Source organism: Sus scrofa, chromosome 15, assembly GCF_054392235.1.
Source record: "Sus scrofa isolate SSC_HxYL_T2T_F1_AM1 chromosome 15, Sscrofa_HxYL_maternal_Yorkshire_Landrace_v2.0, whole genome shotgun sequence".
NCBI classification, from domain to species: domain Eukaryota; kingdom Metazoa; phylum Chordata; class Mammalia; order Artiodactyla; family Suidae; genus Sus; species Sus scrofa.
Window position 1 is genome coordinate 45,759,145 of NC_139397.1, and position 13,398 is coordinate 45,772,542.

At 45.6% G+C, this 13,398-nt stretch overlaps 1 protein-coding gene across 8 annotated transcripts in view; it reads left to right on the forward strand.

Moving 5' to 3' along the window:
- SCTR (secretin receptor) overlaps positions 1-13,398 on the forward strand; it is an 80,209-nt gene that overhangs the window by 21,571 nt on the left and 45,240 nt on the right.

Below are 13,398 nucleotides of genomic sequence, written 5' to 3' on the forward strand. Positions count from 1 at the left end.
CTCCTAATTCCGTGACCCGCTCTGCTTGAATATTTTCATTGGTGGGGAACTCACTACTCCTCAGGATAGTTCGTCCCCCCAAAAGGCTTGTGCCTCATGGTTTAAAGAGGAACATTCCGGAGTTCCCGTTGTGGTCCAGTGGTTAACAAATCCGACTAGGAACCATGAGGTTGCGGGTTCCATCCCTGGCCTTGCTCAGTGGGTTAAGGATCCAGTGTTGCCGTGAGCTGTGGTGTAGGTTGCAGACGTGGCTCAGATCCTGTGTTGCTGTGGCTCTGGCGTAGGCCGGTGGCTCCAGCTCTGATTAGACCCCTAGCCTGGGAACCTCCACATGCTGTGGGAGGGGCCCAAGAAATGGCAAAAAGACAAAAAAAAAAAAAAAAAAAATAGAGGAACATTCCCACACTCTTTAGCTGTTCCACCTGTGCTGTGCTTTTATTTTTTATTTTATTTTATTTTTTTTGGCTTTTTTTTTTTTGCTATTTCTTGGGCCGCTCCCGTGGCATATGGAGGTTCCCAGGCTAGGGGTCGAATTTGAGCTGTAGCCACCGGCCTATGCCAGAGCCACAGCAACGCGGGATCCGAGCCGCGTCTGCAACCTACACCACAGCTCACGGCAACGCCAGATCCTTAACCCACTGAGCAAGGTCAGGCACCGAACCCGCAACCTCATGGTTCCTAGTCGGATTCGTTAACCACTGCGCCACGACGGGAACTCCCTGTGCTGTGCTTTTAAATGCTTTTGCCACCCTGAGCCTTCAGTTCCTCTAACCCCACCCCCACCACCTCTGTGTGTGGTCCAGCTGGCATAAGTCAGTAGCGGGGTAGCGCTGTCCTTGACCTCAATACTGTAGGTCAGGTCATTAGCAAGAAGACCTTACCAGGTTGCCCTTTGGATGGGCTAGGGATGGGGCTGGGGGTGGGCACAGTCAAGCCAAGGAACAGGTGCTGTGCAGAAGCTCCTGAAGTACCACTGCAGCACCTTGGGGAGGAGAAAGGGTGGGTGGAGGGGACAGGGCCTGGAGGCATTGTGGAGATGGGTATGGCAGCTCTAGGCAAGAGGAAAGAAACTCTGACAAAAGCAGACTCTGGGAGGAAGTTCCCGTTGTGGCACAGTGGAAATGAATTGGACTAGCATCCATGCGGATGAGAGTTCGATCCCTGGCCTTGCTCAGTGGGTGGGGAATATAGTGTTGCCATGAGCTGTGGTACAGATCACAGACGTGGCTCAGATCCTGTGTTGCTTTGGCTGCGGCGATTTGACCCCCCTAGCCTGGGAACTTCTACATGCCGTGGTTTCAGCCCTAAAAAATGCGGAGGCTGGGAGAGGACATGTGGGGACAAGGCACAGAGGGGCTTGGACTCCCTGATGATCTCCACTGGCAGGGTGTGTGGGGATCTGGGGGGATGGAGAGCGCACAGCCCAGTCCAGCATGGCCCTGGAGCCCTGGCTTGCTCCTGGCCCCATGTCCTTGCAGCCTGACACTCTGCTCCCCAAATATCATCAGGCCACCTGAACTCATGTATAAATAGTCAAGGCCTGGAGAATGGATGCTCCTCTCCAAGTGAATGCAGGGCAGCTTGCAGTCAGCAGAGGACTGAGTAGGGAGTCTAGAGGTTTCTAAGGCACTGTCCTGCCCTCTCAGATCAGCTCTCCCCTATTCCAGCCTCCTCCCCACTGCCAGGCCTGCCTCTAGGGCCACCTCTTTGTTGGGGTTGGGGCTGGGCAGAGCAGAGGGAGGGGATGTTACTGTCTGCTCTGGGCCTGGTGCTGAGAGCTTCACGAGTATAAAGGTGACTAGTCTCTGCCCATAAACTCCAGTCAACAGAAATAGATCTTTCTCAGAGTTCCCTGGTGGCCCAGCGGTTAAGGACCTGGCATTGTCACTGCTGTGGCACAGGTTCAATCCCTGGCCCAGGAATTTGTGCATGCTGTGGGTTCAGCCAAAAAAAAGAAACCGCTTTCTCTATTTTCTGTAACTTTAATTCTGACTCCATTCTCCTGGATGGCAGACCTCTATGCCTTGGTATTTTCTGGATCTCCCCTGAAACTTGCCCAGGGTTTCAGAGATGCATATGGCACCATGGTGTCTGCGGGTGCCGTCTAGTCTCGAGCTTTGCTCCACAGGGTGGCGGCTGACAAACCCCTGTTCAGGGCCAAGAGGTCTTTCTGTGCTTTGCAGGGAGCCTAGGCTCCACACAGCTATGGGTCCTGCTCATCCACACGTGTCCCCCATAGCCACTTCTCCGCTGGACTTTCCCACCGTCTGGGGCAAGCGGGCGGCAGGCTACTCGTGCCTCTTTCTGGAAACTTCTGTGTCCCTGCTCATCACATCACCCTCTTGTCTCCCTGTCCAGAGGAAGGTCCTGCACTTTTTCTGTTTCCTCCCAAGCATTGTGATGATGCCAGGATTCCCCATTCTGCCTCCTGCCCCAGGGGCCTTTGGAAACCCAAGTCAGGATGACTGTAAGTCTGCCTGCCCTCCTTGGAGACTGTGAACCAGCACTCTGAGGAGGAAGGGCAGGACAAAGGGGAAAAAATACCAGGAGGGAAATAAAACCATAAAGAATACTAGATCAGAAAATATTCCACTGCACACAAATCATTTAATTCTCACCAAATGAGGGATATCACTCTGCACATTTTATAGATGAGGAAACCGAGGCTCATAGAGGTAAGTGGCATGCCCGAGGCTCACTCTAGCTCCACCACTCCAACCCAGTATCCCATGCAGTCCTCTCAGGCCACGGGCGCTAGGCTGGCATCCCTGCCCCCCCCCAGGTGGCATTTGTGGTCTGGTGGTATCTTTCCTTGTTTCCCTAATTAAACTTCCTAGCCTTCCCTCCCACCCCTCCAGCCAGGCAGCGGAACTGGTGGGGGCGGGGTGGGATATGCATTCCCACCCCCACCCCTCACTTACTCCCAGGACCTCACAGTGATGAGTGTTCTGTGCTTTGTCCCAAGGGGAGGCCAGGCCAGGACGTCCCCTTCCCATCCCTGTTCCAATCATGCAGCCCTCCCCAAACTCAGAGTAGGAGCCTGAGGGGAGTAGGGTCTTAGGCGCTCCACTCCCACCCTGGGGAGGTGCAAGGGGGGCCCTGAAAGCAGCCAGGAGGCCACACAGATGCCCACTCCCCTGGCCCTAGTCCCTCCAGCCCAGTTACACCATGCACCATCAGTACTGTGGTTTCCTTAACATTTTTTCCTTTAAATCAATTGACTTTTTTTTGTCATCATGCTGTATGTTAGATCTTAGACTTATTCATCATACGTTAACTTCAACTCTGTAATCTTTTAACCTCTCTGCCTTTCCCCCCCAACCCCAGCCCCTGGTAACCACCATTCTATCAGGTGGTACTGTGAGTTCACCAGTCTATGAATTTGACTTTTGTGGATTCCAGGTAGCAATGAGATGATACAGTATTTGTCTTTCTGTGTCTGGCTTATTTCATTTAGCATAATGTCCTTCAAGCTCATCCCTGTTGTCACACATGGCAGGATTTCCTTTTTTTTTAAGGCTGCGTAATATTTCATTTCTCTATCCATTCATCCTTTGATGGACACTCAGATTGTTTCCATATTTTGGCTGTTCAGAATGATGCTGCAGTGAACGTGGGCGTGCAGATAGCTCTTGAGATGGTGATTTCATTTCCTTTGGGTGTATACCCAAAGTGAGATTGCTGGATCATATGGTAGTTTTATTTTAACTTTTTGAGGAACCTCTATACTAGTTTGCACAGTGACTGCACCAATTTATATTCCCACCAATGTTATAGGAGACAAATACTAGCTGCAAATCACAGCTGTGGTATGCTTGTTCTATAACATTTCTAGGGCCGCTCCTGCAGCATATGGAGGGTCCCAGGCTAGGGGGCTAATCGGAGCTGTAGCCGCCGGCCCACACCACAGCCATGCTGGATTCAAGCCTCGTCTGCTACCTACACCACAGCTCACAGCAATGCCAGATCCTTAACCCACTGAGCAAGGAGCAAGGCCATGGATTGAACCCGCAGCCTCATGGTTCCTAGTCGGATTCGTTAACTACTGCGCCACCACGGGAACTCCTATTCTATAACTTTTTACTACATCTTAAATTTTCTTTTAAAAAATGTGTAACTAAGAGTTCCCTGGTGGCTTAGGGATTAAGGATCTGGCATTGTCACTGTTGTGGTGCAGGTTCCATGCCTGGCCCAGGAAATTCTGCATGCTGCAGGGAAGGCGGAAAAAAAGAAAGAAAAAAGGAAAAATGCGTTTCTTAAAAAATAAATGAATAAATAAATAAATATGTGTAGCTATTAAAATTAAAGGTGTTGGAGTTCCTGTTGTGGTTAAGTGGTTAAGGACTCAATGTTGTCTCTGGAGGATGTGGGTTCCATCCCTGGCCTTGCTCAGTGGGTTAAGAATCTGGTGTTACTGTGGCTACAGCATAGGTTGCAATTGTGGCTCTGATTTGACACCTAGCCTAGGAACTTCCATATGCCACAGGTGCAGCCATAAAAAGAGGAAAAAAAAAGAAAATAAAATTAAAAATGTTCAACCAGGATGGGGTTAAGATGGCCGAGTATAAGGACTGGAGCTCAACTTCTCTCATAAAAGCAACAAAATTACAACCAACTGCTGAACACCCTTCAACCGAATAGACTGCAAACTATCAAAAAAGATATCCTGGGAGTTCCCGTCGTGGCGCAGTGGTTAACGAATCCGACTAGGAACCATGAGGTTGCGGGTTCCGTCCCTGCCCTTGCTCAGTGGGTTAATGATCTGGCGTTGCCGTGAGCTGTGGTGTAGGTTGCAGACACAGCTCGGATCCCGCGTTGCTGTGGCTCTGGCGTAGGCCGGTGGCTACAGCTCCGATTCAACCCCTAGCCTGGGAACCTCCATATGCCACGGGAGCGGCCCAAGAAATAGCAACAACAACAACAACAGCAATAACAACAACAACAAAAAAGACAAAAAAAAAAAAAAAAAAAGATATCCTACTCCAGAAGACAAAGAAGAGGCCACGTCAAGAAGGTAGGAGGGGCGATTACACAATATAAGCAACCCCATACCTGCTGGGAAAGTAACAGACTGGAAAGTAACTGTATTACAGAGACTCATTTATGGGAATGAGAGTTCTGAGCTCCACGTCAGGTCTCCACACCTGGGGATCTGGCATTGGGAAAAGGAGCCCCCAGAGCATTTGGCATCAAAGGCCAGTGGGGCTTGTGCACAGGAGCTCCATGGGACTCAGGGAAATAGAAACCCCACTCTGGAAAGGCACACATAGGCTTTCACGTGCACTGGGTCCCAGGGCAAAGCAGAGACTCCATGGGAATCTGGGGAAGACCTGACTGCAGTTCCTGAAGGATCTCCTGGGAAAACAGGGGGTGACTGTGGCTCGTTGTGGGGGAAGGACATTGGAGGCAAATGTCTCTGGAATAATCAGCATGGCCATTTTGGAGAAATCTGGCCCCACCTATCAGTGCTGAGAAGCCCCGGGCCAAACAATAATCCAGACAGGATCACAGCCCCATCCATCAGCAAACAGGCTGCCTAAAGACCATACAGGCACATAGCTCTCTAATTTCACACAGAGACAAAGCCCCACCCACTAGAGGGATAAGAATCAGCTCCACTTGCCTGTGGTAGGCACCAGTCCATCCCATAAGGAAGCCTACAGCAAGCCCCCATTATCAAATTCAGCCACAATGGTGGTGGACATCAGAAGCAAGAGAGGCTACAACTCTATTGTCTGCAAAAAGGATACCACAACAAAAATATATAAAAAATGACAGGGCAGAGAATGATGACTCATATAAGGGAGCAAGAATAAAAACCCAGAAAAACAGCTAAGTGATCTGGAGATTATCAACCTCCATGAAAAAGACTTTAGACTGTTGATAGTGAGGATGATTCAAGATATTGTAAATAAACTGGAGGCACAGATTGATAAATTATAGGAAACATTGAACAAACAAATACAAGATTTAAGGATTAAGTAAGCAGAGATGGAAAAGTACAATAACTGAAATAAAAAAATCATTGGAAGCAACCAGCAGCAGAATACAGGAGACAGAACAACAAATAAGTGGAGGACAGACTAGTGGAAATCGCTGATGTGGAACAGAAAAGATAAAAAAGATTGAAAAGAAATGAAGAGAGTCTAAGAGAATTCTGGGACAATGCTAAATGCACTAATATCCATATTAATAGGGGTGCCAGAAGTAGAAGAGAGAAAGGGCCAGGAAAATATTTGAAGAGATAATAGCTGAAAACTTCCCTGACATAGGAAGGGAACCACTCACTCAAATCCAGGAAGCACAATTAGTACCACATAAAATAGGCCCAAGGAGGAACCCTGAGACACATATTAATCCAACTGACCAAAATTAAAGACAAAGAGAAAATCTTGAAAGCAGCAAGGAACTTCTCTAGGCAGAAAAGAAAATGTCACAACCAAAACCAAAAATACCACAAATGACAAGGTTCACCAGTAAAGGCACATATACAGTAAAGATAAGAAATCATCCATGCACAGTTATGCCACCAAAATCAGATATCACGAGAAGAGGAGGGTACAAATGTAGGACACTGGAGATGTACTTGCAGTTAAGAAACCAACAACTTAAAACAAACTTGTATGTATTTAGACTCCTATATCAAAACTTCAGGGTAACTGCAAACCAAAAATCTACAATTGATATACAAACAAATAAGAAAAATCAACTCAAATACAACACTAAAGATAGTCATCAAACCACAAGAGGAGAGAACAAGAGAAGAAGGGAAGAAAAAAGAGCAACAAAAACAAATCCAAAGCAATTAATAAAATGGCAATAGAACATACATATCAGTAATTACCTTAAATGTTAATGGACTAAATGCCCCAGCCAAATGCATAGACTGGCTGAATGGATACAAAAACAAGACCCACATATATGCTGTCTTCAAGAGACCCACTTCACTTCTAGGGACACATACAAATTGAAAGTGAGAGGATGGATGAAAATATTCTATGCAAATGGGAATCAAAAGAAAGCTGGAGTAGCAATACTCATATCAGACAAAATAGACTTTAGGATAAAGAATACTTTAAGAGATAAAGAAGAACATTATGTAATGATCAAAGGATCAATCCAAGAAGAAGATATAATAATTTTGAATATCTATGCACCCAACATAGGATCACTACAATATATAAGGCAACTGCTAACAACCTTAAAAGGACAAATAAGACAATAAGACAGTAAGAGTGGGGGACTTTAATACCCCACTTACAGCAGTGGACAGATCTTCCAGGCATAAAATCAATAAGGAAACACAGGCCCTGAATGAAGCATTAGATCAGATGGACTTCATAGATATGTATAGGACAGTCCATTCAAAAGCAACAGAATACACATTCTTCTCAAGTGCACATGGAACATTCTCTAAGATTGATCACATTCTGGGCTACAAATCAAATCTCAGTAACTTTAAGAAAATTGAAATCATATCAAGCATCTATTCTGACCACAATGCTATAGAACTGGAAATCAACAACAAGAAAAATACTGCAAAAAACACAAACATGTGGAGACTAAACAACATGCTACTAAACAACCAATGGATCACTGAAGAAATCAAAGAGGAAATTAAAAACTACCTAGAAGCAAATGACAACAAAAATACAACACTCCAAAACCTATGGGATGCAGCAAAAGCCATTCTAAGAGGAAAATTTATAGCAATAAAAGCCTACCTCAGGAAACAAGGAGGGTGCTGGAACCAGTTTCTCACAAATACAAAGGGATGACTGTAACTCCAAAGAAAAGAAAGAAGAATAAATATCACTGTATATTATATATATGACATAATAAAATACCTACTAATATCTTAAAAAAAAAGAACCAAGCTGACTGTCCATAGCTGGCTACAGAATCATTTTATAATGTAAATATCATAAAATAATGCCTACCAAATAGCAATGCTCCATTGTAAAATCCTGAGGTGCTGATTTGCTTCTGGAAATGTCTTTTTAAAAATAACTTTGCCAAGGTGTATTTAACAATTTTCACCCATAAGTGTTCAGTGTAATGACTTTTAGTAATTTTGTAGAATTTTGCAACCATTGCCACAATCTATTTATTTATTTGTTCACTTATGTATTTTTTATTATTAAAGTGTAGTTGATTTACCAAAAAAACATATTTGATTAACCCTAAAGAAGTAGGCAGCAGAGGAATAGAGAAGAGACCACATAAGACACGACTTATATTCAACCATATCATGAAATCAGAAACCACATCTTTCTTATTCACTACTGTATCCCATTACTTTGCACAATGCCTAATAAAGATTGTTCAGTCAATAACTTAAAAAAAAGTATTGCTACTCCAGCTTTCTTTTGATTCCCATTTGCATAGAATATTTTCATCCATCCTCTCACTTTCAATTTGTATGTGTCCCTAGAAGTGAAGTGGGTCTCTTGAAGACAGCATATATATGGGTCTTGTTTTTGTATCCATTCAGCCAGTCTATGCATTTGGCTGGGGCATTTAGTCCATTAACATTTAAGGTAATTACTGATATGTATGTTCTATTGCCATTTTATTAATTGCTTTGGATTTGTTTTTGTTGCTCTTTTTTCTTCCCTTCTTCTCTTGTTCTCTCCTCTTGTGGTTTGATGACTATCTTTAGTGTTGTATTTGAGTTGATTTTTCTTATTTGTTTGTATATCAATTGTAGATTTTTGGTTTGCAGTTACCCTGAAGTTTTGATATAGGAGTCTAAATACATACAAGTTTGTTTTAAGTTGTTGGTTTCTTAACTGCAAGTACATCTCCAGTGTCCTACATTTGTACCCTCCTCTTCTCGTGATATCTGATTTTGGTGGCATAACTGTGCATGGATGATTTCTTATCTTTACTGTATATGTACCTTTACTGGTGAACCTTGTCATTTGTGGTATTTTTGGTTTTGGTTGTGACATTTTCTTTTCTGCCTAGAGAAGTTCCTTGCTGCTTTCAAGATTTTCTCTTTGTCTTTAATTTTGGTCAGTTGGATTAATATGTGTCTCAGGGTTCCTCCTTGGGCCTATTTTATGTGGTACTAATTGTGCTTCCTGGATTTGAGTGAGTAGTTCCCTTCCTATGTCAGGGAAGTTTTCAGCTATTATCTCTTCAAATATTTTTCCTGGCCCTTTCTCTCTCTCTTCTCCTTCTGGCACCTCCATAATATGGATGTTGGTACATTTAACATTGTCTCAGAGTTCTCTGAGACTCTCTTCATTTGTTTTCAGTCTTTTTTCTCTTTTCTGTTCTGCATCTGTGACTTCCACTAGTCTGTCCTCCACCTTGCTTATTCGTTCTCTGCCTCCTGTATTCTGCTGTTGGCTGCTTCTAATGAATTTTTTCATTTATTGTATTTTGCATTTCTTCCTGCCTAATTTTTATGTCTTGTATCTCTTTGCTCAGTGTTTCTTGTAAATTATCCATCTTTGCCTCCAGTTTATTTCCACTGTCTGGCATCATCTTCAGCATCAACAGTCTAAAGTCTTTTTCCTGGAGGCTGAGAATCTCCTGATCACTTCGCTGTTTTTCCGGGTTTTTTTTTCTCCTTTATCTGAGTTATAGTTCTCTATCTTTTCATTTTTATAGGTTTTTGGTGTGGTGACCTTTTTGCAGATAATAGAGTTGTAGCCTCTCTTACTTCTGGCATCTGCCCCCCTTGTGGCTGAAGTCAGTATGGGGGCTTGCTGTAGGCTTCCTAATGGGAGGGGCTGATGCCTGCCCACTTGTAGGTGGAGCTGATTCCTATCCCACTGGTGGGTGGAACTTTATCTCGGGGTGAGATTAGAGGTGGCTGTGTGCCTGGGGGGTCTTTAGGCAGCCTGTTTACTAATGGGTGGGGCTGTGATCCCATCTGGATTGTTGTTTGGCCTGGGGCTTCTCAGCACTGATGGTGGAGCCAGATTTTCCCAAAATGGCCACCTCCAGAGAAAGGCATGCTGAAGAATATTCCCAAGAGCTTTGCTTCCAATGTCCTTCTCCCACAACAAGCCACATTTACCCATTTTCCCAGGAGGTCCTCCAAGAACTGCAGTCAGATTTGATCCAGATTCCTATGGAGACTTTGCTTTGCCCTGGGACCCAGTGCATGTGAAAGTCTGTGTGCGCCTTTTAAGAATGGGGTCTCTGTTTCCCCCAGTCCCTTGGAGCTCCTGTGCACAAGCCCCACTGGCCTTCAATGCCAGATGGTCCTGGACTCTTTCTCCCAGTTCCAGATCCCCACACTTGGGGGTTTGATGTGGGGCTCAGAACTCTCATTGCTGTAGGTGAGTCTCTGTGAACCAGTTACTTTCCAGTCTGTGGGGCTTCCCACCTGGGGGAGGTATGGGATTGCTTATATTGTGTAATCGCCCCTCCTACCTCTTTATGTGGCCTCCTCTTTGTCTTCTGGAGTAGGATATCTTTTTGAAAGTTTCCGGTCCATTTGCTTGAAGATTGCTCAGCATTTGGTTGTAAATTTTGTTGTTTTTTAGGAGGAAAGTTGAGTTCCAGTCCTTATATTCGGCCATCTTAATCCCATCTCCTGGAGTAGCACTACTCTTATCAGACAAAATAAACCTTAATGAATATTATGAGACAAAGACAGACATCACATAATGATCAAAGAATCAATCCAAGAAAAAGATATAGCAATTGTAAACATATATGCACCCAACATGGGATCACCTCAATATATAAGGCAGCTGCTAACAACCTTAAAAGGAGAACTTGACAATAACACAATAGTAGGGGTGGACATTAACACCCCACTTACAGCAATGGACAGATCATCCAGACAGAAAATCAATAATCTCTACCTCCTGATTCTCTAGATCCCCTAGCTTGGCTCTAACAGGAGGACTCTAGGAGGCTGGAGTTGATGCCTCCTGGATCAGGCAGGGGGTGGTAACAGTTACCTCCCAATCCCTCTATTTCTTGGCTGTGTGGCAACACCCTGGGAACCCACTTCTCCCTGTTTTGCTACCTCGTTTGTGAAATGAGAACAGAGCTGCGTGCCTTGAAGTGCAGCTGTGGATTAAGTGAGCTCCCGTATATAAAGGACAGAGTGACTCCCACTAGCAACAAAGCAGAGCTGGCAGCCAGAGGACTGGGAGGCCAGGACATTCACTCGGGATTTAGAAGTCAAGTGGGCATCATGGAAAAGTTCCTGTTGTGGCTCAGCAGGTTAAGACTCCGACTGGTAGAGTTCCTGTTGTACAGCGGAAATGAATCCGACTAGTATCTATGAGGATGTGGGTTCAGTCCCTGGCTTTGCTCAGTGGGGTGGGGATCCATTGTTGCCATGAGCTGTGGTGTAAGTTGCAGGTGCAGCTCGGATCTGTATTGCTGTGGCACAGACCAGCAGCTGCAGTTCCGATTCCACCCCTAGCCTGGGAACTTCCATATGCTGCAGGTTTGGCTGTAAAAAAAAAAAAAAAAAAGCAGGCATCATGGAGAAAGCCCATGTACAAGGGCTGCATGATGGGGAACAAAACAGGGGCCAAAGGCTCGGACATTCGTCCATGCCTTAGCTGCTTGTTGAGTACCTGTGTTGTGCTCTGCCTTTGTGGGCACTGGCCCCCAGCAATTGGGAATCAGATAGATCCTGCCCCTTCCTCGCTGCCCACCCCCGGGGCTATCTGCCCAGGGCAGGGGAGCCATCTGCACCCAGGCACCAGAGGGAGCCGCTGCTCCACAGTAACCTCCCTGGCCTCAGGAGGTGGCCTGTCTCACCACCATCTGGGTTTTGCTCCTGGGAGCCCAAGGCTGGTCTGAGCCCTGAAATAGTGCAGAGATTCTTTTTTTTTTTTTTTTTTTTTTTTTTTGTCTTTTTGCCATTTCTTGGGCTGCTCCCGCGGCACATGGAGGTTCCCAGGCTAAGGGTCTAATCGGAGCTGTAGCCACCAGCCTACGCCAGAGCCACAGCAATGTGGGACCCGAGCCGCGTCTGGAACCTACACCACAGCTCACAGCAATGCCAGATCCTTTAACCCACTGAGCAAGGTCAGGGACCGAACCCGCAACCTCATGGTTCCTAGTCGGATTCGTTAACCACTGCACCACGACAGGAACTCCTAGTGCAGAGATTCTTGAAGCAAAGCTGGTGTATGGTGAGGCAGGACTGGGATCCAGTCTGTGGGACTCAAGAGTCTGGGTTCTTTCTGAAGGTTGTGGGCTCCAGGTTGGTGTGGTCTGCTCTGTGCTTCTCAAACCGGAGGAGGGGTGACTGCTGATCTCACGGGTGTCATCTCACCTCAATTTCTGGCCTGCTGCAAACCTCCCTCCATGATGTCCTCCCTGGTGGTGGGTGGCGTGGGCCCTCAGAAGCCTGTCACAGGAGCAATTTCCCTGGCTTTCCTCCTCTGAGCTCAATTTTGGGAGAACTGGGGGGGTGCTTATATTAAATGATAATTTTTCTTAATTAATTTATTTATGCATTTATTTATTTTTAGGGCGGCTGCACCTGTGGCATATGGAAGTTCCCAGGCTAGAGGTCAAATCGGAGCTGCAGCCACCCGCCTGCATCACAGCCACAGCAACACAGGATGCGAGCCGCCTCTGAGACCTACACCACACGTCCATGGCAATGCCGGATCCTTAAACCACTGAGTGGGGCCAGGGATCAAATCCATGTCTTCATGGATCCTAGTTGGGTTCATTATCGCTAAGCCACAATGGGAACTCCTAAATGATAATTTTTTAAAGAGAGTGTAAAAGAGAATATAAAATGAATACCCGCCAAACATTGTACTTAAGTAAATGAGAGAACCCATAAGATAGTACCACTGGTGCAGAAGAGAATTCAAAGAGCCATCATACAGGCAGAATGGTAAAATGATTTTACAAATAGATGCAAAACTGGCTGAAAAAAAATTTGGGTAAATTCTTGATAACTCATAGCGATGCAAAGGCAAAGTGATAGAAATGTGGATTCACATGCCTTTGGACAGGAATCATTTGCATAGACATCAGTTATCTACAGTTTGTAGAGGTGCAAAATAGCTCAAAGCGATAAAAGGCCAGAGAACCATAGAATCAGATAACACTGATTTTCTGAGGCTGTGCTTAGACAGTGCCTAGTTTTGCATTGAAAACCCCCAATAATCTTTTCGGGTCATTCCAAAGCCTTTCAGGCAGAAGCACCCACTCCACCAGAAGTGGGAGGATCTGGCTCTTGAGCTTCCTAGCAGCCAAAGCAAAGAGGAGACACCCCTAAGACTCAATGTATATAAAGACAGATAAATACTAGTTTTTCACCCTTAGTTCAGCTTTTCCTTCAGGGAGGGGCTTCACCTAGGGAACCAGCGAGGTGGAAAGCTGTGTCCTCAACAACATTCTTACCACATATGCAGTGGCGACTCTGGTGCTGCTTCCACAGGCCAGGGC